The sequence below is a fragment of the Triticum urartu genome, unplaced genomic scaffold, assembly GCF_056163025.1.
Source record: "Triticum urartu cultivar PI428250 unplaced genomic scaffold, HENAU_Tu73 scaffold1, whole genome shotgun sequence".
Taxonomy (NCBI): domain Eukaryota; kingdom Viridiplantae; phylum Streptophyta; class Magnoliopsida; order Poales; family Poaceae; genus Triticum; species Triticum urartu.
Genome location: NW_028259461.1, coordinates 638,099 through 658,904, shown reverse-complemented (window position 1 = coordinate 658,904; position 20,806 = coordinate 638,099). Strand labels below are relative to the sequence as shown.

Below are 20,806 nucleotides of genomic sequence, written 5' to 3'. Positions count from 1 at the left end.
CCACGTTTTATTATTTTGCACGTTTGCGGTAAGTTTTAGCTCGTTGGTCATTATTCACGCGTGTAGCGGCGGGGAAAGCAAAGTACGATCGTCTTTGTAGTGGAGCTGGGAGGGGCAAGCATAAGGGACGAAGACGGGGGTAACATGTCGGATGCGATCATACCAGCACTAAAGCACCGGATCCCATCAGAACTCCGAAGTTAAGCGTGCTTGGGCGAGAGTAGTACTAGGATGGGTGACCTCCTGGGAAGTCCTCGTGTTGCATTCCCTTTTTAAAATTTTTTTGCGCGGCGTGCAAAAGAAAGCTCACGGCCGCGACATATATTTACCACGTTTTATTATTTTGCACGTTTGCGGTAAGTTTTAGCTCGTTGGTCATTATTCACGCGTGTAGCGGCGGGGAAAGCAAAGTACGATCGTCTTTGTAGTGGAGCTGGGAGGGGCAAGCATAAGGGACGAAGACGGGGGTAACATGTCGGATGCGATCATACCAGCACTAAAGCACCGGATCCCATCAGAACTCCGAAGTTAAGCGTGCTTGGGCGAGAGTAGTACTAGGATGGGTGACCTCCTGGGAAGTCCTCGTGTTGCATTCCCTTTTTAAAATTTTTTTGCGCGGCGTGCAAAAGAAAGCTCACGGCCGCGACATATATTTACCACGTTTTATTATTTTGCACGTTTGCGGTAAGTTTTAGCTCGTTGGTCATTATTCACGCGTGTAGCGGCGGGGAAAGCAAAGTACGATCGTCTTTGTAGTGGAGCTGGGAGGGGCAAGCATAAGGGACGAAGACGGGGGTAACATGTCGGATGCGATCATACCAGCACTAAAGCACCGGATCCCATCAGAACTCCGAAGTTAAGCGTGCTTGGGCGAGAGTAGTACTAGGATGGGTGACCTCCTGGGAAGTCCTCGTGTTGCATTCCCTTTTTAAAATTTTTTTGCGCGGCGTGCAAAAGAAAGCTCACGGCCGCGACATATATTTACCACGTTTTATTATTTTGCACGTTTGCGGTAAGTTTTAGCTCGTTGGTCATTATTCACGCGTGTAGCGGCGGGGAAAGCAAAGTACGATCGTCTTTGTAGTGGAGCTGGGAGGGGCAAGCATAAGGGACGAAGACGGGGGTAACATGTCGGATGCGATCATACCAGCACTAAAGCACCGGATCCCATCAGAACTCCGAAGTTAAGCGTGCTTGGGCGAGAGTAGTACTAGGATGGGTGACCTCCTGGGAAGTCCTCGTGTTGCATTCCCTTTTTAAAATTTTTTTGCGCGGCGTGCAAAAGAAAGCTCACGGCCGCGACATATATTTACCACGTTTTATTATTTTGCACGTTTGCGGTAAGTTTTAGCTCGTTGGTCATTATTCACGCGTGTAGCGGCGGGGAAAGCAAAGTACGATCGTCTTTGTAGTGGAGCTGGGAGGGGCAAGCATAAGGGACGAAGACGGGGGTAACATGTCGGATGCGATCATACCAGCACTAAAGCACCGGATCCCATCAGAACTCCGAAGTTAAGCGTGCTTGGGCGAGAGTAGTACTAGGATGGGTGACCTCCTGGGAAGTCCTCGTGTTGCATTCCCTTTTTAAAATTTTTTTGCGCGGCGTGCAAAAGAAAGCTCACGGCCGCGACATATATTTACCACGTTTTATTATTTTGCACGTTTGCGGTAAGTTTTAGCTCGTTGGTCATTATTCACGCGTGTAGCGGCGGGGAAAGCAAAGTACGATCGTCTTTGTAGTGGAGCTGGGAGGGGCAAGCATAAGGGACGAAGACGGGGGTAACATGTCGGATGCGATCATACCAGCACTAAAGCACCGGATCCCATCAGAACTCCGAAGTTAAGCGTGCTTGGGCGAGAGTAGTACTAGGATGGGTGACCTCCTGGGAAGTCCTCGTGTTGCATTCCCTTTTTAAAATTTTTTTGCGCGGCGTGCAAAAGAAAGCTCACGGCCGCGACATATATTTACCACGTTTTATTATTTTGCACGTTTGCGGTAAGTTTTAGCTCGTTGGTCATTATTCACGCGTGTAGCGGCGGGGAAAGCAAAGTACGATCGTCTTTGTAGTGGAGCTGGGAGGGGCAAGCATAAGGGACGAAGACGGGGGTAACATGTCGGATGCGATCATACCAGCACTAAAGCACCGGATCCCATCAGAACTCCGAAGTTAAGCGTGCTTGGGCGAGAGTAGTACTAGGATGGGTGACCTCCTGGGAAGTCCTCGTGTTGCATTCCCTTTTTAAAATTTTTTTGCGCGGCGTGCAAAAGAAAGCTCACGGCCGCGACATATATTTACCACGTTTTATTATTTTGCACGTTTGCGGTAAGTTTTAGCTCGTTGGTCATTATTCACGCGTGTAGCGGCGGGGAAAGCAAAGTACGATCGTCTTTGTAGTGGAGCTGGGAGGGGCAAGCATAAGGGACGAAGACGGGGGTAACATGTCGGATGCGATCATACCAGCACTAAAGCACCGGATCCCATCAGAACTCCGAAGTTAAGCGTGCTTGGGCGAGAGTAGTACTAGGATGGGTGACCTCCTGGGAAGTCCTCGTGTTGCATTCCCTTTTTAAAATTTTTTTGCGCGGCGTGCAAAAGAAAGCTCACGGCCGCGACATATATTTACCACGTTTTATTATTTTGCACGTTTGCGGTAAGTTTTAGCTCGTTGGTCATTATTCACGCGTGTAGCGGCGGGGAAAGCAAAGTACGATCGTCTTTGTAGTGGAGCTGGGAGGGGCAAGCATAAGGGACGAAGACGGGGGTAACATGTCGGATGCGATCATACCAGCACTAAAGCACCGGATCCCATCAGAACTCCGAAGTTAAGCGTGCTTGGGCGAGAGTAGTACTAGGATGGGTGACCTCCTGGGAAGTCCTCGTGTTGCATTCCCTTTTTAAAATTTTTTTGCGCGGCGTGCAAAAGAAAGCTCACGGCCGCGACATATATTTACCACGTTTTATTATTTTGCACGTTTGCGGTAAGTTTTAGCTCGTTGGTCATTATTCACGCGTGTAGCGGCGGGGAAAGCAAAGTACGATCGTCTTTGTAGTGGAGCTGGGAGGGGCAAGCATAAGGGACGAAGACGGGGGTAACATGTCGGATGCGATCATACCAGCACTAAAGCACCGGATCCCATCAGAACTCCGAAGTTAAGCGTGCTTGGGCGAGAGTAGTACTAGGATGGGTGACCTCCTGGGAAGTCCTCGTGTTGCATTCCCTTTTTAAAATTTTTTTGCGCGGCGTGCAAAAGAAAGCTCACGGCCGCGACATATATTTACCACGTTTTATTATTTTGCACGTTTGCGGTAAGTTTTAGCTCGTTGGTCATTATTCACGCGTGTAGCGGCGGGGAAAGCAAAGTACGATCGTCTTTGTAGTGGAGCTGGGAGGGGCAAGCATAAGGGACGAAGACGGGGGTAACATGTCGGATGCGATCATACCAGCACTAAAGCACCGGATCCCATCAGAACTCCGAAGTTAAGCGTGCTTGGGCGAGAGTAGTACTAGGATGGGTGACCTCCTGGGAAGTCCTCGTGTTGCATTCCCTTTTTAAAATTTTTTTGCGCGGCGTGCAAAAGAAAGCTCACGGCCGCGACATATATTTACCACGTTTTATTATTTTGCACGTTTGCGGTAAGTTTTAGCTCGTTGGTCATTATTCACGCGTGTAGCGGCGGGGAAAGCAAAGTACGATCGTCTTTGTAGTGGAGCTGGGAGGGGCAAGCATAAGGGACGAAGACGGGGGTAACATGTCGGATGCGATCATACCAGCACTAAAGCACCGGATCCCATCAGAACTCCGAAGTTAAGCGTGCTTGGGCGAGAGTAGTACTAGGATGGGTGACCTCCTGGGAAGTCCTCGTGTTGCATTCCCTTTTTAAAATTTTTTTGCGCGGCGTGCAAAAGAAAGCTCACGGCCGCGACATATATTTACCACGTTTTATTATTTTGCACGTTTGCGGTAAGTTTTAGCTCGTTGGTCATTATTCACGCGTGTAGCGGCGGGGAAAGCAAAGTACGATCGTCTTTGTAGTGGAGCTGGGAGGGGCAAGCATAAGGGACGAAGACGGGGGTAACATGTCGGATGCGATCATACCAGCACTAAAGCACCGGATCCCATCAGAACTCCGAAGTTAAGCGTGCTTGGGCGAGAGTAGTACTAGGATGGGTGACCTCCTGGGAAGTCCTCGTGTTGCATTCCCTTTTTAAAATTTTTTTGCGCGGCGTGCAAAAGAAAGCTCACGGCCGCGACATATATTTACCACGTTTTATTATTTTGCACGTTTGCGGTAAGTTTTAGCTCGTTGGTCATTATTCACGCGTGTAGCGGCGGGGAAAGCAAAGTACGATCGTCTTTGTAGTGGAGCTGGGAGGGGCAAGCATAAGGGACGAAGACGGGGGTAACATGTCGGATGCGATCATACCAGCACTAAAGCACCGGATCCCATCAGAACTCCGAAGTTAAGCGTGCTTGGGCGAGAGTAGTACTAGGATGGGTGACCTCCTGGGAAGTCCTCGTGTTGCATTCCCTTTTTAAAATTTTTTTGCGCGGCGTGCAAAAGAAAGCTCACGGCCGCGACATATATTTACCACGTTTTATTATTTTGCACGTTTGCGGTAAGTTTTAGCTCGTTGGTCATTATTCACGCGTGTAGCGGCGGGGAAAGCAAAGTACGATCGTCTTTGTAGTGGAGCTGGGAGGGGCAAGCATAAGGGACGAAGACGGGGGTAACATGTCGGATGCGATCATACCAGCACTAAAGCACCGGATCCCATCAGAACTCCGAAGTTAAGCGTGCTTGGGCGAGAGTAGTACTAGGATGGGTGACCTCCTGGGAAGTCCTCGTGTTGCATTCCCTTTTTAAAATTTTTTTGCGCGGCGTGCAAAAGAAAGCTCACGGCCGCGACATATATTTACCACGTTTTATTATTTTGCACGTTTGCGGTAAGTTTTAGCTCGTTGGTCATTATTCACGCGTGTAGCGGCGGGGAAAGCAAAGTACGATCGTCTTTGTAGTGGAGCTGGGAGGGGCAAGCATAAGGGACGAAGACGGGGGTAACATGTCGGATGCGATCATACCAGCACTAAAGCACCGGATCCCATCAGAACTCCGAAGTTAAGCGTGCTTGGGCGAGAGTAGTACTAGGATGGGTGACCTCCTGGGAAGTCCTCGTGTTGCATTCCCTTTTTAAAATTTTTTTGCGCGGCGTGCAAAAGAAAGCTCACGGCCGCGACATATATTTACCACGTTTTATTATTTTGCACGTTTGCGGTAAGTTTTAGCTCGTTGGTCATTATTCACGCGTGTAGCGGCGGGGAAAGCAAAGTACGATCGTCTTTGTAGTGGAGCTGGGAGGGGCAAGCATAAGGGACGAAGACGGGGGTAACATGTCGGATGCGATCATACCAGCACTAAAGCACCGGATCCCATCAGAACTCCGAAGTTAAGCGTGCTTGGGCGAGAGTAGTACTAGGATGGGTGACCTCCTGGGAAGTCCTCGTGTTGCATTCCCTTTTTAAAATTTTTTTGCGCGGCGTGCAAAAGAAAGCTCACGGCCGCGACATATATTTACCACGTTTTATTATTTTGCACGTTTGCGGTAAGTTTTAGCTCGTTGGTCATTATTCACGCGTGTAGCGGCGGGGAAAGCAAAGTACGATCGTCTTTGTAGTGGAGCTGGGAGGGGCAAGCATAAGGGACGAAGACGGGGGTAACATGTCGGATGCGATCATACCAGCACTAAAGCACCGGATCCCATCAGAACTCCGAAGTTAAGCGTGCTTGGGCGAGAGTAGTACTAGGATGGGTGACCTCCTGGGAAGTCCTCGTGTTGCATTCCCTTTTTAAAATTTTTTTGCGCGGCGTGCAAAAGAAAGCTCACGGCCGCGACATATATTTACCACGTTTTATTATTTTGCACGTTTGCGGTAAGTTTTAGCTCGTTGGTCATTATTCACGCGTGTAGCGGCGGGGAAAGCAAAGTACGATCGTCTTTGTAGTGGAGCTGGGAGGGGCAAGCATAAGGGACGAAGACGGGGGTAACATGTCGGATGCGATCATACCAGCACTAAAGCACCGGATCCCATCAGAACTCCGAAGTTAAGCGTGCTTGGGCGAGAGTAGTACTAGGATGGGTGACCTCCTGGGAAGTCCTCGTGTTGCATTCCCTTTTTAAAATTTTTTTGCGCGGCGTGCAAAAGAAAGCTCACGGCCGCGACATATATTTACCACGTTTTATTATTTTGCACGTTTGCGGTAAGTTTTAGCTCGTTGGTCATTATTCACGCGTGTAGCGGCGGGGAAAGCAAAGTACGATCGTCTTTGTAGTGGAGCTGGGAGGGGCAAGCATAAGGGACGAAGACGGGGGTAACATGTCGGATGCGATCATACCAGCACTAAAGCACCGGATCCCATCAGAACTCCGAAGTTAAGCGTGCTTGGGCGAGAGTAGTACTAGGATGGGTGACCTCCTGGGAAGTCCTCGTGTTGCATTCCCTTTTTAAAATTTTTTTGCGCGGCGTGCAAAAGAAAGCTCACGGCCGCGACATATATTTACCACGTTTTATTATTTTGCACGTTTGCGGTAAGTTTTAGCTCGTTGGTCATTATTCACGCGTGTAGCGGCGGGGAAAGCAAAGTACGATCGTCTTTGTAGTGGAGCTGGGAGGGGCAAGCATAAGGGACGAAGACGGGGGTAACATGTCGGATGCGATCATACCAGCACTAAAGCACCGGATCCCATCAGAACTCCGAAGTTAAGCGTGCTTGGGCGAGAGTAGTACTAGGATGGGTGACCTCCTGGGAAGTCCTCGTGTTGCATTCCCTTTTTAAAATTTTTTTGCGCGGCGTGCAAAAGAAAGCTCACGGCCGCGACATATATTTACCACGTTTTATTATTTTGCACGTTTGCGGTAAGTTTTAGCTCGTTGGTCATTATTCACGCGTGTAGCGGCGGGGAAAGCAAAGTACGATCGTCTTTGTAGTGGAGCTGGGAGGGGCAAGCATAAGGGACGAAGACGGGGGTAACATGTCGGATGCGATCATACCAGCACTAAAGCACCGGATCCCATCAGAACTCCGAAGTTAAGCGTGCTTGGGCGAGAGTAGTACTAGGATGGGTGACCTCCTGGGAAGTCCTCGTGTTGCATTCCCTTTTTAAAATTTTTTTGCGCGGCGTGCAAAAGAAAGCTCACGGCCGCGACATATATTTACCACGTTTTATTATTTTGCACGTTTGCGGTAAGTTTTAGCTCGTTGGTCATTATTCACGCGTGTAGCGGCGGGGAAAGCAAAGTACGATCGTCTTTGTAGTGGAGCTGGGAGGGGCAAGCATAAGGGACGAAGACGGGGGTAACATGTCGGATGCGATCATACCAGCACTAAAGCACCGGATCCCATCAGAACTCCGAAGTTAAGCGTGCTTGGGCGAGAGTAGTACTAGGATGGGTGACCTCCTGGGAAGTCCTCGTGTTGCATTCCCTTTTTAAAATTTTTTTGCGCGGCGTGCAAAAGAAAGCTCACGGCCGCGACATATATTTACCACGTTTTATTATTTTGCACGTTTGCGGTAAGTTTTAGCTCGTTGGTCATTATTCACGCGTGTAGCGGCGGGGAAAGCAAAGTACGATCGTCTTTGTAGTGGAGCTGGGAGGGGCAAGCATAAGGGACGAAGACGGGGGTAACATGTCGGATGCGATCATACCAGCACTAAAGCACCGGATCCCATCAGAACTCCGAAGTTAAGCGTGCTTGGGCGAGAGTAGTACTAGGATGGGTGACCTCCTGGGAAGTCCTCGTGTTGCATTCCCTTTTTAAAATTTTTTTGCGCGGCGTGCAAAAGAAAGCTCACGGCCGCGACATATATTTACCACGTTTTATTATTTTGCACGTTTGCGGTAAGTTTTAGCTCGTTGGTCATTATTCACGCGTGTAGCGGCGGGGAAAGCAAAGTACGATCGTCTTTGTAGTGGAGCTGGGAGGGGCAAGCATAAGGGACGAAGACGGGGGTAACATGTCGGATGCGATCATACCAGCACTAAAGCACCGGATCCCATCAGAACTCCGAAGTTAAGCGTGCTTGGGCGAGAGTAGTACTAGGATGGGTGACCTCCTGGGAAGTCCTCGTGTTGCATTCCCTTTTTAAAATTTTTTTGCGCGGCGTGCAAAAGAAAGCTCACGGCCGCGACATATATTTACCACGTTTTATTATTTTGCACGTTTGCGGTAAGTTTTAGCTCGTTGGTCATTATTCACGCGTGTAGCGGCGGGGAAAGCAAAGTACGATCGTCTTTGTAGTGGAGCTGGGAGGGGCAAGCATAAGGGACGAAGACGGGGGTAACATGTCGGATGCGATCATACCAGCACTAAAGCACCGGATCCCATCAGAACTCCGAAGTTAAGCGTGCTTGGGCGAGAGTAGTACTAGGATGGGTGACCTCCTGGGAAGTCCTCGTGTTGCATTCCCTTTTTAAAATTTTTTTGCGCGGCGTGCAAAAGAAAGCTCACGGCCGCGACATATATTTACCACGTTTTATTATTTTGCACGTTTGCGGTAAGTTTTAGCTCGTTGGTCATTATTCACGCGTGTAGCGGCGGGGAAAGCAAAGTACGATCGTCTTTGTAGTGGAGCTGGGAGGGGCAAGCATAAGGGACGAAGACGGGGGTAACATGTCGGATGCGATCATACCAGCACTAAAGCACCGGATCCCATCAGAACTCCGAAGTTAAGCGTGCTTGGGCGAGAGTAGTACTAGGATGGGTGACCTCCTGGGAAGTCCTCGTGTTGCATTCCCTTTTTAAAATTTTTTTGCGCGGCGTGCAAAAGAAAGCTCACGGCCGCGACATATATTTACCACGTTTTATTATTTTGCACGTTTGCGGTAAGTTTTAGCTCGTTGGTCATTATTCACGCGTGTAGCGGCGGGGAAAGCAAAGTACGATCGTCTTTGTAGTGGAGCTGGGAGGGGCAAGCATAAGGGACGAAGACGGGGGTAACATGTCGGATGCGATCATACCAGCACTAAAGCACCGGATCCCATCAGAACTCCGAAGTTAAGCGTGCTTGGGCGAGAGTAGTACTAGGATGGGTGACCTCCTGGGAAGTCCTCGTGTTGCATTCCCTTTTTAAAATTTTTTTGCGCGGCGTGCAAAAGAAAGCTCACGGCCGCGACATATATTTACCACGTTTTATTATTTTGCACGTTTGCGGTAAGTTTTAGCTCGTTGGTCATTATTCACGCGTGTAGCGGCGGGGAAAGCAAAGTACGATCGTCTTTGTAGTGGAGCTGGGAGGGGCAAGCATAAGGGACGAAGACGGGGGTAACATGTCGGATGCGATCATACCAGCACTAAAGCACCGGATCCCATCAGAACTCCGAAGTTAAGCGTGCTTGGGCGAGAGTAGTACTAGGATGGGTGACCTCCTGGGAAGTCCTCGTGTTGCATTCCCTTTTTAAAATTTTTTTGCGCGGCGTGCAAAAGAAAGCTCACGGCCGCGACATATATTTACCACGTTTTATTATTTTGCACGTTTGCGGTAAGTTTTAGCTCGTTGGTCATTATTCACGCGTGTAGCGGCGGGGAAAGCAAAGTACGATCGTCTTTGTAGTGGAGCTGGGAGGGGCAAGCATAAGGGACGAAGACGGGGGTAACATGTCGGATGCGATCATACCAGCACTAAAGCACCGGATCCCATCAGAACTCCGAAGTTAAGCGTGCTTGGGCGAGAGTAGTACTAGGATGGGTGACCTCCTGGGAAGTCCTCGTGTTGCATTCCCTTTTTAAAATTTTTTTGCGCGGCGTGCAAAAGAAAGCTCACGGCCGCGACATATATTTACCACGTTTTATTATTTTGCACGTTTGCGGTAAGTTTTAGCTCGTTGGTCATTATTCACGCGTGTAGCGGCGGGGAAAGCAAAGTACGATCGTCTTTGTAGTGGAGCTGGGAGGGGCAAGCATAAGGGACGAAGACGGGGGTAACATGTCGGATGCGATCATACCAGCACTAAAGCACCGGATCCCATCAGAACTCCGAAGTTAAGCGTGCTTGGGCGAGAGTAGTACTAGGATGGGTGACCTCCTGGGAAGTCCTCGTGTTGCATTCCCTTTTTAAAATTTTTTTGCGCGGCGTGCAAAAGAAAGCTCACGGCCGCGACATATATTTACCACGTTTTATTATTTTGCACGTTTGCGGTAAGTTTTAGCTCGTTGGTCATTATTCACGCGTGTAGCGGCGGGGAAAGCAAAGTACGATCGTCTTTGTAGTGGAGCTGGGAGGGGCAAGCATAAGGGACGAAGACGGGGGTAACATGTCGGATGCGATCATACCAGCACTAAAGCACCGGATCCCATCAGAACTCCGAAGTTAAGCGTGCTTGGGCGAGAGTAGTACTAGGATGGGTGACCTCCTGGGAAGTCCTCGTGTTGCATTCCCTTTTTAAAATTTTTTTGCGCGGCGTGCAAAAGAAAGCTCACGGCCGCGACATATATTTACCACGTTTTATTATTTTGCACGTTTGCGGTAAGTTTTAGCTCGTTGGTCATTATTCACGCGTGTAGCGGCGGGGAAAGCAAAGTACGATCGTCTTTGTAGTGGAGCTGGGAGGGGCAAGCATAAGGGACGAAGACGGGGGTAACATGTCGGATGCGATCATACCAGCACTAAAGCACCGGATCCCATCAGAACTCCGAAGTTAAGCGTGCTTGGGCGAGAGTAGTACTAGGATGGGTGACCTCCTGGGAAGTCCTCGTGTTGCATTCCCTTTTTAAAATTTTTTTGCGCGGCGTGCAAAAGAAAGCTCACGGCCGCGACATATATTTACCACGTTTTATTATTTTGCACGTTTGCGGTAAGTTTTAGCTCGTTGGTCATTATTCACGCGTGTAGCGGCGGGGAAAGCAAAGTACGATCGTCTTTGTAGTGGAGCTGGGAGGGGCAAGCATAAGGGACGAAGACGGGGGTAACATGTCGGATGCGATCATACCAGCACTAAAGCACCGGATCCCATCAGAACTCCGAAGTTAAGCGTGCTTGGGCGAGAGTAGTACTAGGATGGGTGACCTCCTGGGAAGTCCTCGTGTTGCATTCCCTTTTTAAAATTTTTTTGCGCGGCGTGCAAAAGAAAGCTCACGGCCGCGACATATATTTACCACGTTTTATTATTTTGCACGTTTGCGGTAAGTTTTAGCTCGTTGGTCATTATTCACGCGTGGTGTAGCGGCGGGGAAAGCAAAGTACGATCGTCTTTGTAGTGGAGCTGGGAGGGGCAAGCATAAGGGACGAAGACGGGGGTAACATGTCGGATGCGATCATACCAGCACTAAAGCACCGGATCCCATCAGAACTCCGAAGTTAAGCGTGCTTGGGCGAGAGTAGTACTAGGATGGGTGACCTCCTGGGAAGTCCCTCGTGTTGCATTCCCTTTTAAAATTTTTTTGCGCGGCGTGCAAAAGAAAGCTCACGGCCGCGACATATATTTACCACGTTTTATTATTTTGCACGTTTGCGGTAAGTTTTAGCTCGTTGGTCATTATTCACGCGTGTAGCGGCGGGGAAAGCAAAGTACGATCGTCTTTGTAGTGGAGCTGGGAGGGCAAGCATAAGGGACGAAGACGGGGGGTAACATGTCGGATGCGATCATACCAGCACTAAAGCACCGGATCCCATCAGAACTCCGAAGTTAAGCGTGCTTGGGCGAGAGTAGTACTAGGATGGGTGACCTCCTGGGAAGTCCTCGTGTTGCATTCCCTTTTTAAATTTTTTTTGCGCGGCGTGCAAAAGAAAGCTCACGGCCGCGACATATATTTACCACGTTTTATTATTTTGCACGTTTGCGGTAAGTTTTAGCTCGTTGGTCATTATTCACGCGTGTAGCGGCGGGGAAAGCAAAGTACGATCGTCTTTGTAGTGGAGCTGGGAGGGGCAAGCATAAGGGACGAAGACGGGGGTAACATGTCGGATGCGATCATACCAGCACTAAAGCACCGGATCCCATCAGAACTCCGAAGTTAAGCGTGCTTGGGCGAGAGTAAGTACTAGGATGGGTGACCTCCTGGGAAGTCCTCGTGTTGCATTCCCTTTTAAAATTTTTTGCGCGGCGTGCAAAAGAAAGCTCACGGCCGCGACATATATTTACCACGTTTTATTATTTTGCACGTTTGCGGTAAGTTTTAGCTCGTTGGTCATTATTCACGCGTGTAGCGGCGGGGAAAGCAAAGTACGATCGTCTTTGTAGTGGAGCTGGGAGGGGCAAGCATAAGGGACGAAGACGGGGTAACATGTCGGATGCGATCATACCAGCACTAAAGCACCGGATCCCATCAGAACTCCGAAGTTAAGCGTGCTTGGGCGAGAGTAGTACTAGGATGGGTGACCTCCTGGAAGTCCTCGTGTTGCATTCCCTTTTTAAAATTTTTTTGCGCGGCGTGCAAAAGAAAGCTCACGGCCGCGACATATATTTACCACGTTTTATTATTTTGCACGTTTGCGGTAAGTTTTAGCTCGTTGGTCATTATTCACGCGTGTAGCGGCGGGGAAAGCAAAGTACGATCGTCTTTGTAGTGGAGCTGGGAGGGGCAAGCATAAGGGACGAAGACGGGGGTAACATGTCGGATGCGATCATACCAGCACTAAAGCACCCGGATCCCATCAGAAACTCCGAAGTTAAGCGTGCTTGGCGAGAGTAGTACTAGGATGGGTGACCTCCTGGGAAGTCCCTCGTGTTGCATTCCCTTTTTAAAAATTTTTTGCGCGGCGTGCAAAAGAAAGCTCACGGCCGCGACAATATATTTACCACGTTTTATTATTTTGCACGTTTGCGGTAAGTTTTAGCTCGTTGGTCATTATTCACGCGTGTAGCGGCGGGAAAGCAAAGTACGATCGTCTTTGTAGTGGAGCTGGGAGGGGCAAGCATAAGGGACGAAGACGGGGGGTAACATGTCGGATGCGATCATACCAGCACTAAAGCACCGGATCCCATCAGAACTCCGAAGTTAAGCGTGCTTGGGCGAGAGTAGTACTAGGATGGGTGACCTCCTGGGAAGTCCTCGTGTTGCATTCCCTTTTTAAAATTTTTTTGCGCGGCGTGCAAAAGAAAGCTCACGGCCGCGACATATATTTACCACGTTTTATTATTTTGCACGTTTGCGGTAAGTTTTAGCTCGTTGGTCATTATTCACAGCGTGTAGCGGCGGGGAAAGCAAAGTACGATCGTCTTTGTAGTGGAGCTGGGAGGGGCAAGCATAAGGGACGAAGACGGGGGTAACATGTCGGATGCGATCATACCAGCACTAAAGCACCGGATCCCATCAGAACTCCGAAGTTAAGCGTGCTTGGGCGAGAGTAGTACTAGGATGGGTGACCTCCTGGGAAGTCCTCGTGTTGCATTCCCTTTTTAAAATTTTTTTGCGCGGCGTGCAAAAGAAAGCTCACGGCCGCGACATATATTTACCACGTTTTATTATTTTGCACGTTTGCGGTAAGTTTTAGCTCGTTGGTCATTATTCACGCGTGTAGCGGCGGGGAAAGCAAAGTACGATCGTCTTTGTAGTGGAGCTGGGAGGGGCAAGCATAAGGGACGAAGACGGGGGTAACATGTCGGATGCGATCATACCAGCACTAAAGCACCGGATCCCATCAGAACTCCGAAGTTAAGCGTGCTTGGGCGAGAGTAGTACTAGGATGGGTGACCTCCTGGGAAGTCCTCGTGTTGCATTCCCTTTTAAAAATTTTTTTGCGCGGCGTGCAAAAGAAAGCTCACGTCCGCGACATATATTTACCACGTTTTATTATTTTGCACGTTTGCGGTAAGTTTTAGCTCGTTGGTCATTATTCACGCGTGTAGCGGCGGGGAAAGCAAAGTACGATCGTCTTTGTAGTGGAGCTGGGAGGGGCAAGCATAAGGGACGAAGACGGGGGTAACATGTCGGATGCGATCATACCAGCACTAAAGCACCGGATCCCATCAGAACTCCGAAGTTAAGCGTGCTTGGGCGAGAGTAGTACTAGGATGGGTGACCTCCTGGAAGTCCTCGTGTTGCATTCCCTTTTTAAAATTTTTTTGCGCGGCGTGCAAAAGAAAGCTCACGGCCGCGACATATATTTACCACGTTTTATTATTTTGCACGTTTGCGGTAAGTTTTAGCTCGTTGGTCATTATTCACGCGTGTAGCGGCGGGGAAAGCAAAGTACGATCGTCTTTGTAGTGGAGCTGGGAGGGGCAAGCATAAGGGACGAAGACGGGGGTAACATGTCGGATGCGATCATACCAGCACTAAAGCACCGGATCCCATCAGAACTCCGAAGTTAAGCGTGCTTGGGCGAGAGTAGTACTAGGATGGGTGACCTCCTGGGAAGTCCTCGTGTTGCATTCCCTTTTTAAAATTTTTTTGCGCGGCGTGCAAAAGAAAGCTCACGGCCGCGACATATATTTACCACGTTTTATTATTTTGCACGTTTGCGGTAAGTTTTAGCTCGTTGGTCATTATTCACGCGTGTAGCGGCGGGGAAAGCAAAGTACGATCGTCTTTGTAGTGGAGCTGGGAGGGGCAAGCATAAGGGACGAAGACGGGGGTAACATGTCGGATGCGATCATACCAGCACTAAAGCACCGGATCCCATCAGAACTCCGAAGTTAAGCGTGCTTGGGCGAGAGTAGTACTAGGATGGGTGACCTCCTGGGAAGTCCTCGTGTTGCATTCCCTTTTTAAAATTTTTTTGCGCGGCGTGCAAAAGAAAGCTCACGGCCGCGACATATATTTACCACGTTTTATTATTTTGCACGTTTGCGGTAAGTTTTAGCTCGTTGGTCATTATTCACGCGTGTAGCGGCGGGGAAAGCAAAGTACGATCGTCTTTGTAGTGGAGCTGGGAGGGGCAAGCATAAGGGACGAAGACGGGGGTAACATGTCGGATGCGATCATACCAGCACTAAAGCACCGGATCCCATCAGAACTCCGAAGTTAAGCGTGCTTGGGCGAGAGTAGTACTAGGATGGGTGACCTCCTGGGAAGTCCTCGTGTTGCATTCCCTTTTTAAAATTTTTTTGCGCGGCGTGCAAAAGAAAGCTCACGGCCGCGACATATATTTACCACGTTTTATTATTTTGCACGTTTGCGGTAAGTTTTAGCTCGTTGGTCATTATTCACGCGTGTAGCGGCGGGGAAAGCAAAGTACGATCGTCTTTGTAGTGGAGCTGGGAGGGGCAAGCATAAGGGACGAAGACGGGGGTAACATGTCGGATGCGATCATACCAGCACTAAAGCACCGGATCCCATCAGAACTCCGAAGTTAAGCGTGCTTGGGCGAGAGTAGTACTAGGATGGGTGACCTCCTGGGAAGTCCTCGTGTTGCATTCCCTTTTTAAAATTTTTTTGCGCGGCGTGCAAAAGAAAGCTCACGGCCGCGACATATATTTACCACGTTTTATTATTTTGCACGTTTGCGGTAAGTTTTAGCTCGTTGGTCATTATTCACGCGTGTAGCGGCGGGGAAAGCAAAGTACGATCGTCTTTGTAGTGGAGCTGGGAGGGGCAAGCATAAGGGACGAAGACGGGGGTAACATGTCGGATGCGATCATACCAGCACTAAAGCACCGGATCCCATCAGAACTCCGAAGTTAAGCGTGCTTGGGCGAGAGTAGTACTAGGATGGGTGACCTCCTGGGAAGTCCTCGTGTTGCATTCCCTTTTTAAAATTTTTTTGCGCGGCGTGCAAAAGAAAGCTCACGGCCGCGACATATATTTACCACGTTTTATTATTTTGCACGTTTGCGGTAAGTTTTAGCTCGTTGGTCATTATTCACGCGTGTAGCGGCGGGGAAAGCAAAGTACGATCGTCTTTGTAGTGGAGCTGGGAGGGGCAAGCATAAGGGACGAAGACGGGGGTAACATGTCGGATGCGATCATACCAGCACTAAAGCACCGGATCCCATCAGAACTCCGAAGTTAAGCGTGCTTGGGCGAGAGTAGTACTAGGATGGGTGACCTCCTGGGAAGTCCTCGTGTTGCATTCCCTTTTTAAAATTTTTTTGCGCGGCGTGCAAAAGAAAGCTCACGGCCGCGACATATATTTACCACGTTTTATTATTTTGCACGTTTGCGGTAAGTTTTAGCTCGTTGGTCATTATTCACGCGTGTAGCGGCGGGGAAAGCAAAGTACGATCGTCTTTGTAGTGGAGCTGGGAGGGGCAAGCATAAGGGACGAAGACGGGGGTAACATGTCGGATGCGATCATACCAGCACTAAAGCACCGGATCCCATCAGAACTCCGAAGTTAAGCGTGCTTGGGCGAGAGTAGTACTAGGATGGGTGACCTCCTGGGAAGTCCTCGTGTTGCATTCCCTTTTTAAAATTTTTTTGCGCGGCGTGCAAAAGAAAGCTCACGGCCGCGACATATAAGCTCGTTACGTTTTATTATTTTGCACGTTTGCGGTAAGTTTTAGCTCGTTGGTCATTATTCACGCGTGTAGCGGCGGGGAAAGCAAAGTACGATCGTCTTTGTAGTGGAGCTGGGAGGGGCAAGCATAAGGGACGAAGACGGGGGTAACATGTCGGATGCGATCATACCAGCACTAAAGCACCGGATCCCATCAGAACTCCGAAGTTAAGCGTGCTTGGGCGAGAGTAGTACTAGGATGGGTGACCTCCTGGGAAGTCCTCGTGTTGCATTCCCTTTTTAAAATTTTTTTGCGCGGCGTGCAAAAGAAAGCTCACGGCCGCGACATATATTTACCACGTTTTATTATTTTGCACGTTTGCGGTAAGTTTTAGCTCGTTGGTCATTATTCACGCGTGTAGCGGCGGGGAAAGCAAAGTACGATCGTCTTTGTAGTGGAGCTGGGAGGGGCAAGCATAAGGGACGAAGACGGGGGTAACATGTCGGATGCGATCATACCAGCACTAAAGCACCGGATCCCATCAGAACTCCGAAGTTAAGCGTGCTTGGGCGAGAGTAGTACTAGGATGGGTGACCTCCTGGGAAGTCCTCGTGTTGCATTCCCTTTTTAAAATTTTTTTGCGCGGCGTGCAAAAGAAAGCTCACGGCCGCGACATATATTTACCACGTTTTATTATTTTGCACGTTTGCGGTAAGTTTTAGCTCGTTGGTCATTATTCACGCGTGTAGCGGCGGGGAAAGCAAAGTACGATCGTCTTTGTAGTGGAGCTGGGAGGGGCAAGCATAAGGGACGAAGACGGGGGTAACATGTCGGATGCGATCATACCAGCACTAAAGCACCGGATCCCATCAGAACTCCGAAGTTAAGCGTGCTTGGGCGAGAGTAGTACTAGGATGGGTGACCTCCTGGGAAGTCCTCGTGTTGCATTCCCTTTTTAAAATTTTTTTGCGCGGCGTGCAAAAGAAAGCTCACGGCCGCGACATATATTTACCACGTTTTATTATTTTGCACGTTTGCGGTAAGTTTTAGCTCGTTGGTCATTATTCACGCGTGTAGCGGCGGGGAAAGCAAAGTACGATCGTCTTTGTAGTGGAGCTGGGAGGGGCAAGCATAAGGGACGAAGACGGGGGTAACATGTCGGATGCGATCATACCAGCACTAAAGCACCGGATCCCATCAGAACTCCGAAGTTAAGCGTGCTTGGGCGAGAGTAGTACTAGGATGGGTGACCTCCTGGGAAGTCCTCGTGTTGCATTCCCTTTTTAAAATTTTTTTGCGCGGCGTGCAAAAGAAAGCTCACGGCCGCGACATATATTTACCACGTTTTATTATTTTGCACGTTTGCGGTAAGTTTTAGCTCGTTGGTCATTATTCACGCGTGTAGCGGCGGGGAAAGCAAAGTACGATCGTCTTTGTAGTGGAGCTGGGAGGGGCAAGCATAAGGGACGAAGACGGGGGTAACATGTCGGATGCGATCATACCAGCACTAAAGCACCGGATCCCATCAGAACTCCGAAGTTAAGCGTGCTTGGGCGAGAGTAGTACTAGGATGGGTGACCTCCTGGGAAGTCCTCGTGTTGCATTCCCTTTTTAAAATTTTTTTGCGCGGCGTGCAAAAGAAAGCTCACGGCCGCGACATATATTTACCACGTTTTATTATTTTGCACGTTTGCGGTAAGTTTTAGCTCGTTGGTCATTATTCACGCGTGTAGCGGCGGGGAAAGCAAAGTACGATCGTCTTTGTAGTGGAGCTGGGAGGGGCAAGCATAAGGGACGAAGACGGGGGTAACATGTCGGATGCGATCATACCAGCACTAAAGCACCGGATCCCATCAGAACTCCGAAGTTAAGCGTGCTTGGGCGAGAGTAGTACTAGGATGGGTGACCTCCTGGGAAGTCCTCGTGTTGCATTCCCTTTTTAAAATTTTTTTGCGCGGCGTGCAAAAGAAAGCTCACGGCCGCGACATATATTTACCACGTTTTATTATTTTGCACGTTTGCGGTAAGTTTTAGCTCGTTGGTCATTATTCACGCGTGTAGCGGCGGGGAAAGCAAAGTACGATCGTCTTTGTAGTGGAGCTGGGAGGGGCAAGCATAAGGGACGAAGACGGGGGTAACATGTCGGATGCGATCATACCAGCACTAAAGCACCGGATCCCATCAGAACTCCGAAGTTAAGCGTGCTTGGGCGAGAGTAGTACTAGGATGGGTGACCTCCTGGGAAGTCCTCGTGTTGCATTCCCTTTTTAAAATTTTTTTGCGCGGCGTGCAAAAGAAAGCTCACGGCCGCGACATATATTTACCACGTTTTATTATTTTGCACGTTTGCGGTAAGTTTTAGCTCGTTGGTCATTATTCACGCGTGTAGCGGCGGGGAAAGCAAAGTACGATCGTCTTTGTAGTGGAGCTGGGAGGGGCAAGCATAAGGGACGAAGACGGGGGTAACATGTCGGATGCGATCATACCAGCACTAAAGCACCGGATCCCATCAGAACTCCGAAGTTAAGCGTGCTTGGGCGAGAGTAGTACTAGGATGGGTGACCTCCTGGGAAGTCCTCGTGTTGCATTCCCTTTTTAAAATTTTTTTGCGCGGCGTGCAAAAGAAAGCTCACGGCCGCGACATATATTTACCACGTTTTATTATTTTGCACGTTTGCGGTAAGTTTTAGCTCGTTGGTCATTATTCACGCGTGTAGCGGCGGGGAAAGCAAAGTACGATCGTCTTTGTAGTGGAGCTGGGAGGGGCAAGCATAAGGGACGAAGACGGGGGTAACATGTCGGATGCGATCATACCAGCACTAAAGCACCGGATCCCATCAGAACTCCGAAGTTAAGCGTGCTTGGGCGAGAGTAGTACTAGGATGGGTGACCTCCTGGGAAGTCCTCGTGTTGCATTCCCTTTTTAAAATTTTTTTGCGCGGCGTGCAAAAGAAAGCTCACGGCCGCGACATATATTTACCACGTTTTATTATTTTGCACGTTTGCGGTAAGTTTTAGCTCGTTGGTCATTATTCACGCGTGTAGCGGCGGGGAAAGCAAAGTACGATCGTCTTTGTAGTGGAGCTGGGAGGGGCAAGCATAAGGGACGAAGACGGGGGTAACATGTCGGATGCGATCATACCAGCACTAAAGCACCGGATCCCATCAGAACTCCGAAGTTAAGCGTGCTTGGGCGAGAGTAGTACTAGGATGGGTGACCTCCTGGGAAGTCCTCGTGTTGCATTCCCTTTTTAAAATTTTTTTGCGCGGCGTGCAAAAGAAAGCTCACGGCCGCGACATATATTTACCACGTTTTATTATTTTGCACGTTTGCGGTAAGTTTTAGCTCGTTGGTCATTATTCACGCGTGTAGCGGCGGGGAAAGCAAAGTACGATCGTCTTTGTAGTGGAGCTGGGAGGGGCAAGCATAAGGGACGAAGACGGGGGTAACATGTCGGATGCGATCATACCAGCACTAAAGCACCGGATCCCATCAGAACTCCGAAGTTAAGCGTGCTTGGGCGAGAGTAGTACTAGGATGGGTGACCTCCTGGGAAGTCCTCGTGTTGCATTCCCTTTTTAAAATTTTTTTGCGCGGCGTGCAAAAGAAAGCTCACGGCCGCGACATATATTTACCACGTTTTATTATTTTGCACGTTTGCGGTAAGTTTTAGCTCGTTGGTCATTATTCACGCGTGTAGCGGCGGGGAAAGCAAAGTACGATCGTCTTTGTAGTGGAGCTGGGAGGGGCAAGCATAAGGGACGAAGACGGGGGTAACATGTCGGATGCGATCATACCAGCACTAAAGCACCGGATCCCATCAGAACTCCGAAGTTAAGCGTGCTTGGGCGAGAGTAGTACTAGGATGGGTGACCTCCTGGGAAGTCCTCGTGTTGCATTCCCTTTTTAAAATTTTTTTGCGCGGCGTGCAAAAGAAAGCTCACGGCCGCGACATATATTTACCACGTTTTATTATTTTGCACGTTTGCGGTAAGTTTTAGCTCGTTGGTCATTATTCACGCGTGTAGCGGCGGGGAAAGCAAAGTACGATCGTCTTTGTAGTGGAGCTGGGAGGGGCAAGCATAAGGGACGAAGACGGGGGTAACATGTCGGATGCGATCATACCAGCACTAAAGCACCGGATCCCATCAGAACTCCGAAGTTAAGCGTGCTTGGGCGAGAGTAGTACTAGGATGGGTGACCTCCTGGGAAGTCCTCGTGTTGCATTCCCTTTTTAAAATTTTTTTGCGCGGCGTGCAAAAGAAAGCTCACGGCCGCGACATATATTTACCACGTTTTATTATTTTGCACGTTTGCGGTAAGTTTTAGCTCGTTGGTCATTATTCACGCGTGTAGCGGCGGGGAAAGCAAAGTACGATCGTCTTTGTAGTGGAGCTGGGAGGGGCAAGCATAAGGGACGAAGACGG

The 20,806-nt window shown here is 49.4% G+C and overlaps 62 non-coding genes and 1 pseudogene across 62 annotated transcripts; all 63 read left to right on the top strand.

Annotated features, from left to right (window-relative positions):
* The first annotated feature begins 149 nt into the window (after nt 1-149).
* Nucleotides 150-268, top strand: LOC147955845 (5S ribosomal RNA). The gene has a single exon (XR_015612713.1). It is a non-coding gene; the product is annotated as a 5S ribosomal RNA (ribosomal RNA).
* A 209-nt stretch (nt 269-477) lies between these two features.
* On the top strand, nt 478-596 carry LOC147955844 (5S ribosomal RNA). Its single transcript, XR_015612712.1, has one exon. It is a non-coding gene; the product is annotated as a 5S ribosomal RNA (ribosomal RNA).
* A 209-nt stretch (nt 597-805) lies between these two features.
* LOC147955843 (5S ribosomal RNA) lies at nt 806-924 on the top strand. The gene has a single exon (XR_015612711.1). It is a non-coding gene; the product is annotated as a 5S ribosomal RNA (ribosomal RNA).
* A 209-nt stretch (nt 925-1,133) lies between these two features.
* On the top strand, nt 1,134-1,252 carry LOC147955842 (5S ribosomal RNA). Its single transcript, XR_015612710.1, has one exon. It is a non-coding gene; the product is annotated as a 5S ribosomal RNA (ribosomal RNA).
* Nucleotides 1,253-1,461: 209 nt separating this feature from the next.
* On the top strand, nt 1,462-1,580 carry LOC147955841 (5S ribosomal RNA). Its single transcript, XR_015612709.1, has one exon. It is a non-coding gene; the product is annotated as a 5S ribosomal RNA (ribosomal RNA).
* Nucleotides 1,581-1,789: 209 nt separating this feature from the next.
* LOC147955840 (5S ribosomal RNA) lies at nt 1,790-1,908 on the top strand. The gene has a single exon (XR_015612707.1). It is a non-coding gene; the product is annotated as a 5S ribosomal RNA (ribosomal RNA).
* A 209-nt stretch (nt 1,909-2,117) lies between these two features.
* LOC147955839 (5S ribosomal RNA) lies at nt 2,118-2,236 on the top strand. Its single transcript, XR_015612706.1, has one exon. It is a non-coding gene; the product is annotated as a 5S ribosomal RNA (ribosomal RNA).
* A 209-nt stretch (nt 2,237-2,445) lies between these two features.
* On the top strand, nt 2,446-2,564 carry LOC147955838 (5S ribosomal RNA). The gene has a single exon (XR_015612705.1). It is a non-coding gene; the product is annotated as a 5S ribosomal RNA (ribosomal RNA).
* Nucleotides 2,565-2,773: 209 nt separating this feature from the next.
* On the top strand, nt 2,774-2,892 carry LOC147955837 (5S ribosomal RNA). Its single transcript, XR_015612704.1, has one exon. It is a non-coding gene; the product is annotated as a 5S ribosomal RNA (ribosomal RNA).
* A 209-nt stretch (nt 2,893-3,101) lies between these two features.
* On the top strand, nt 3,102-3,220 carry LOC147955836 (5S ribosomal RNA). Its single transcript, XR_015612703.1, has one exon. It is a non-coding gene; the product is annotated as a 5S ribosomal RNA (ribosomal RNA).
* A 209-nt stretch (nt 3,221-3,429) lies between these two features.
* LOC147955835 (5S ribosomal RNA) lies at nt 3,430-3,548 on the top strand. The gene has a single exon (XR_015612702.1). It is a non-coding gene; the product is annotated as a 5S ribosomal RNA (ribosomal RNA).
* Nucleotides 3,549-3,757: 209 nt separating this feature from the next.
* On the top strand, nt 3,758-3,876 carry LOC147955834 (5S ribosomal RNA). The gene has a single exon (XR_015612701.1). It is a non-coding gene; the product is annotated as a 5S ribosomal RNA (ribosomal RNA).
* A 209-nt stretch (nt 3,877-4,085) lies between these two features.
* Nucleotides 4,086-4,204, top strand: LOC147955833 (5S ribosomal RNA). Its single transcript, XR_015612700.1, has one exon. It is a non-coding gene; the product is annotated as a 5S ribosomal RNA (ribosomal RNA).
* Nucleotides 4,205-4,413: 209 nt separating this feature from the next.
* On the top strand, nt 4,414-4,532 carry LOC147955832 (5S ribosomal RNA). The gene has a single exon (XR_015612699.1). It is a non-coding gene; the product is annotated as a 5S ribosomal RNA (ribosomal RNA).
* Nucleotides 4,533-4,741: 209 nt separating this feature from the next.
* LOC147955831 (5S ribosomal RNA) lies at nt 4,742-4,860 on the top strand. The gene has a single exon (XR_015612698.1). It is a non-coding gene; the product is annotated as a 5S ribosomal RNA (ribosomal RNA).
* A 209-nt stretch (nt 4,861-5,069) lies between these two features.
* LOC147955830 (5S ribosomal RNA) lies at nt 5,070-5,188 on the top strand. Its single transcript, XR_015612696.1, has one exon. It is a non-coding gene; the product is annotated as a 5S ribosomal RNA (ribosomal RNA).
* Nucleotides 5,189-5,397: 209 nt separating this feature from the next.
* Nucleotides 5,398-5,516, top strand: LOC147955829 (5S ribosomal RNA). The gene has a single exon (XR_015612695.1). It is a non-coding gene; the product is annotated as a 5S ribosomal RNA (ribosomal RNA).
* A 209-nt stretch (nt 5,517-5,725) lies between these two features.
* On the top strand, nt 5,726-5,844 carry LOC147955828 (5S ribosomal RNA). The gene has a single exon (XR_015612694.1). It is a non-coding gene; the product is annotated as a 5S ribosomal RNA (ribosomal RNA).
* A 209-nt stretch (nt 5,845-6,053) lies between these two features.
* Nucleotides 6,054-6,172, top strand: LOC147955827 (5S ribosomal RNA). Its single transcript, XR_015612693.1, has one exon. It is a non-coding gene; the product is annotated as a 5S ribosomal RNA (ribosomal RNA).
* Nucleotides 6,173-6,381: 209 nt separating this feature from the next.
* Nucleotides 6,382-6,500, top strand: LOC147955826 (5S ribosomal RNA). Its single transcript, XR_015612692.1, has one exon. It is a non-coding gene; the product is annotated as a 5S ribosomal RNA (ribosomal RNA).
* Nucleotides 6,501-6,709: 209 nt separating this feature from the next.
* Nucleotides 6,710-6,828, top strand: LOC147955825 (5S ribosomal RNA). Its single transcript, XR_015612691.1, has one exon. It is a non-coding gene; the product is annotated as a 5S ribosomal RNA (ribosomal RNA).
* Nucleotides 6,829-7,037: 209 nt separating this feature from the next.
* On the top strand, nt 7,038-7,156 carry LOC147955824 (5S ribosomal RNA). Its single transcript, XR_015612690.1, has one exon. It is a non-coding gene; the product is annotated as a 5S ribosomal RNA (ribosomal RNA).
* A 209-nt stretch (nt 7,157-7,365) lies between these two features.
* LOC147955823 (5S ribosomal RNA) lies at nt 7,366-7,484 on the top strand. The gene has a single exon (XR_015612689.1). It is a non-coding gene; the product is annotated as a 5S ribosomal RNA (ribosomal RNA).
* A 209-nt stretch (nt 7,485-7,693) lies between these two features.
* Nucleotides 7,694-7,812, top strand: LOC147955822 (5S ribosomal RNA). Its single transcript, XR_015612688.1, has one exon. It is a non-coding gene; the product is annotated as a 5S ribosomal RNA (ribosomal RNA).
* A 209-nt stretch (nt 7,813-8,021) lies between these two features.
* On the top strand, nt 8,022-8,140 carry LOC147955821 (5S ribosomal RNA). The gene has a single exon (XR_015612687.1). It is a non-coding gene; the product is annotated as a 5S ribosomal RNA (ribosomal RNA).
* Nucleotides 8,141-8,349: 209 nt separating this feature from the next.
* Nucleotides 8,350-8,468, top strand: LOC147955820 (5S ribosomal RNA). Its single transcript, XR_015612685.1, has one exon. It is a non-coding gene; the product is annotated as a 5S ribosomal RNA (ribosomal RNA).
* A 209-nt stretch (nt 8,469-8,677) lies between these two features.
* LOC147955819 (5S ribosomal RNA) lies at nt 8,678-8,796 on the top strand. Its single transcript, XR_015612684.1, has one exon. It is a non-coding gene; the product is annotated as a 5S ribosomal RNA (ribosomal RNA).
* A 209-nt stretch (nt 8,797-9,005) lies between these two features.
* On the top strand, nt 9,006-9,124 carry LOC147955818 (5S ribosomal RNA). Its single transcript, XR_015612683.1, has one exon. It is a non-coding gene; the product is annotated as a 5S ribosomal RNA (ribosomal RNA).
* A 209-nt stretch (nt 9,125-9,333) lies between these two features.
* On the top strand, nt 9,334-9,452 carry LOC147955817 (5S ribosomal RNA). The gene has a single exon (XR_015612682.1). It is a non-coding gene; the product is annotated as a 5S ribosomal RNA (ribosomal RNA).
* A 209-nt stretch (nt 9,453-9,661) lies between these two features.
* On the top strand, nt 9,662-9,780 carry LOC147955816 (5S ribosomal RNA). Its single transcript, XR_015612681.1, has one exon. It is a non-coding gene; the product is annotated as a 5S ribosomal RNA (ribosomal RNA).
* Nucleotides 9,781-9,989: 209 nt separating this feature from the next.
* On the top strand, nt 9,990-10,108 carry LOC147955815 (5S ribosomal RNA). Its single transcript, XR_015612680.1, has one exon. It is a non-coding gene; the product is annotated as a 5S ribosomal RNA (ribosomal RNA).
* A 209-nt stretch (nt 10,109-10,317) lies between these two features.
* Nucleotides 10,318-10,436, top strand: LOC147955814 (5S ribosomal RNA). The gene has a single exon (XR_015612679.1). It is a non-coding gene; the product is annotated as a 5S ribosomal RNA (ribosomal RNA).
* Nucleotides 10,437-10,645: 209 nt separating this feature from the next.
* On the top strand, nt 10,646-10,764 carry LOC147955813 (5S ribosomal RNA). The gene has a single exon (XR_015612678.1). It is a non-coding gene; the product is annotated as a 5S ribosomal RNA (ribosomal RNA).
* Nucleotides 10,765-10,973: 209 nt separating this feature from the next.
* LOC147955812 (5S ribosomal RNA) lies at nt 10,974-11,092 on the top strand. Its single transcript, XR_015612677.1, has one exon. It is a non-coding gene; the product is annotated as a 5S ribosomal RNA (ribosomal RNA).
* A 212-nt stretch (nt 11,093-11,304) lies between these two features.
* LOC147955811 (5S ribosomal RNA) lies at nt 11,305-11,424 on the top strand. The gene has a single exon (XR_015612915.1). It is a non-coding gene; the product is annotated as a 5S ribosomal RNA (ribosomal RNA).
* A 208-nt stretch (nt 11,425-11,632) lies between these two features.
* On the top strand, nt 11,633-11,751 carry LOC147955810 (5S ribosomal RNA). Its single transcript, XR_015612676.1, has one exon. It is a non-coding gene; the product is annotated as a 5S ribosomal RNA (ribosomal RNA).
* Nucleotides 11,752-11,960: 209 nt separating this feature from the next.
* LOC147955809 (5S ribosomal RNA) lies at nt 11,961-12,080 on the top strand. Its single transcript, XR_015612928.1, has one exon. It is a non-coding gene; the product is annotated as a 5S ribosomal RNA (ribosomal RNA).
* Nucleotides 12,081-12,286: 206 nt separating this feature from the next.
* Nucleotides 12,287-12,404, top strand: LOC147955808 (5S ribosomal RNA). Its single transcript, XR_015612925.1, has one exon. It is a non-coding gene; the product is annotated as a 5S ribosomal RNA (ribosomal RNA).
* A 209-nt stretch (nt 12,405-12,613) lies between these two features.
* On the top strand, nt 12,614-12,734 carry LOC147955807 (5S ribosomal RNA; annotated as a pseudogene).
* Nucleotides 12,735-12,944: 210 nt separating this feature from the next.
* Nucleotides 12,945-13,063, top strand: LOC147955806 (5S ribosomal RNA). The gene has a single exon (XR_015612674.1). It is a non-coding gene; the product is annotated as a 5S ribosomal RNA (ribosomal RNA).
* A 210-nt stretch (nt 13,064-13,273) lies between these two features.
* LOC147955805 (5S ribosomal RNA) lies at nt 13,274-13,392 on the top strand. Its single transcript, XR_015612673.1, has one exon. It is a non-coding gene; the product is annotated as a 5S ribosomal RNA (ribosomal RNA).
* A 209-nt stretch (nt 13,393-13,601) lies between these two features.
* On the top strand, nt 13,602-13,720 carry LOC147955804 (5S ribosomal RNA). Its single transcript, XR_015612672.1, has one exon. It is a non-coding gene; the product is annotated as a 5S ribosomal RNA (ribosomal RNA).
* Nucleotides 13,721-13,929: 209 nt separating this feature from the next.
* On the top strand, nt 13,930-14,047 carry LOC147955803 (5S ribosomal RNA). Its single transcript, XR_015612924.1, has one exon. It is a non-coding gene; the product is annotated as a 5S ribosomal RNA (ribosomal RNA).
* Nucleotides 14,048-14,256: 209 nt separating this feature from the next.
* LOC147955802 (5S ribosomal RNA) lies at nt 14,257-14,375 on the top strand. Its single transcript, XR_015612671.1, has one exon. It is a non-coding gene; the product is annotated as a 5S ribosomal RNA (ribosomal RNA).
* Nucleotides 14,376-14,584: 209 nt separating this feature from the next.
* Nucleotides 14,585-14,703, top strand: LOC147955801 (5S ribosomal RNA). The gene has a single exon (XR_015612670.1). It is a non-coding gene; the product is annotated as a 5S ribosomal RNA (ribosomal RNA).
* A 209-nt stretch (nt 14,704-14,912) lies between these two features.
* LOC147955800 (5S ribosomal RNA) lies at nt 14,913-15,031 on the top strand. Its single transcript, XR_015612669.1, has one exon. It is a non-coding gene; the product is annotated as a 5S ribosomal RNA (ribosomal RNA).
* Nucleotides 15,032-15,240: 209 nt separating this feature from the next.
* LOC147955799 (5S ribosomal RNA) lies at nt 15,241-15,359 on the top strand. The gene has a single exon (XR_015612668.1). It is a non-coding gene; the product is annotated as a 5S ribosomal RNA (ribosomal RNA).
* Nucleotides 15,360-15,568: 209 nt separating this feature from the next.
* Nucleotides 15,569-15,687, top strand: LOC147955798 (5S ribosomal RNA). Its single transcript, XR_015612667.1, has one exon. It is a non-coding gene; the product is annotated as a 5S ribosomal RNA (ribosomal RNA).
* A 209-nt stretch (nt 15,688-15,896) lies between these two features.
* Nucleotides 15,897-16,015, top strand: LOC147955797 (5S ribosomal RNA). The gene has a single exon (XR_015612666.1). It is a non-coding gene; the product is annotated as a 5S ribosomal RNA (ribosomal RNA).
* A 209-nt stretch (nt 16,016-16,224) lies between these two features.
* On the top strand, nt 16,225-16,343 carry LOC147955796 (5S ribosomal RNA). The gene has a single exon (XR_015612665.1). It is a non-coding gene; the product is annotated as a 5S ribosomal RNA (ribosomal RNA).
* A 211-nt stretch (nt 16,344-16,554) lies between these two features.
* Nucleotides 16,555-16,673, top strand: LOC147955795 (5S ribosomal RNA). The gene has a single exon (XR_015612663.1). It is a non-coding gene; the product is annotated as a 5S ribosomal RNA (ribosomal RNA).
* Nucleotides 16,674-16,882: 209 nt separating this feature from the next.
* Nucleotides 16,883-17,001, top strand: LOC147955794 (5S ribosomal RNA). The gene has a single exon (XR_015612662.1). It is a non-coding gene; the product is annotated as a 5S ribosomal RNA (ribosomal RNA).
* A 209-nt stretch (nt 17,002-17,210) lies between these two features.
* Nucleotides 17,211-17,329, top strand: LOC147955793 (5S ribosomal RNA). The gene has a single exon (XR_015612661.1). It is a non-coding gene; the product is annotated as a 5S ribosomal RNA (ribosomal RNA).
* A 209-nt stretch (nt 17,330-17,538) lies between these two features.
* On the top strand, nt 17,539-17,657 carry LOC147955792 (5S ribosomal RNA). The gene has a single exon (XR_015612660.1). It is a non-coding gene; the product is annotated as a 5S ribosomal RNA (ribosomal RNA).
* Nucleotides 17,658-17,866: 209 nt separating this feature from the next.
* LOC147955791 (5S ribosomal RNA) lies at nt 17,867-17,985 on the top strand. Its single transcript, XR_015612659.1, has one exon. It is a non-coding gene; the product is annotated as a 5S ribosomal RNA (ribosomal RNA).
* Nucleotides 17,986-18,194: 209 nt separating this feature from the next.
* Nucleotides 18,195-18,313, top strand: LOC147955790 (5S ribosomal RNA). Its single transcript, XR_015612658.1, has one exon. It is a non-coding gene; the product is annotated as a 5S ribosomal RNA (ribosomal RNA).
* Nucleotides 18,314-18,522: 209 nt separating this feature from the next.
* On the top strand, nt 18,523-18,641 carry LOC147955789 (5S ribosomal RNA). The gene has a single exon (XR_015612657.1). It is a non-coding gene; the product is annotated as a 5S ribosomal RNA (ribosomal RNA).
* A 209-nt stretch (nt 18,642-18,850) lies between these two features.
* LOC147955788 (5S ribosomal RNA) lies at nt 18,851-18,969 on the top strand. Its single transcript, XR_015612656.1, has one exon. It is a non-coding gene; the product is annotated as a 5S ribosomal RNA (ribosomal RNA).
* A 209-nt stretch (nt 18,970-19,178) lies between these two features.
* On the top strand, nt 19,179-19,297 carry LOC147955787 (5S ribosomal RNA). The gene has a single exon (XR_015612655.1). It is a non-coding gene; the product is annotated as a 5S ribosomal RNA (ribosomal RNA).
* A 209-nt stretch (nt 19,298-19,506) lies between these two features.
* LOC147955786 (5S ribosomal RNA) lies at nt 19,507-19,625 on the top strand. Its single transcript, XR_015612654.1, has one exon. It is a non-coding gene; the product is annotated as a 5S ribosomal RNA (ribosomal RNA).
* Nucleotides 19,626-19,834: 209 nt separating this feature from the next.
* LOC147955785 (5S ribosomal RNA) lies at nt 19,835-19,953 on the top strand. Its single transcript, XR_015612652.1, has one exon. It is a non-coding gene; the product is annotated as a 5S ribosomal RNA (ribosomal RNA).
* Nucleotides 19,954-20,162: 209 nt separating this feature from the next.
* Nucleotides 20,163-20,281, top strand: LOC147955784 (5S ribosomal RNA). Its single transcript, XR_015612651.1, has one exon. It is a non-coding gene; the product is annotated as a 5S ribosomal RNA (ribosomal RNA).
* Nucleotides 20,282-20,490: 209 nt separating this feature from the next.
* On the top strand, nt 20,491-20,609 carry LOC147955783 (5S ribosomal RNA). Its single transcript, XR_015612650.1, has one exon. It is a non-coding gene; the product is annotated as a 5S ribosomal RNA (ribosomal RNA).
* The last annotated feature ends 197 nt before the right edge of the window (nt 20,610-20,806 follow it).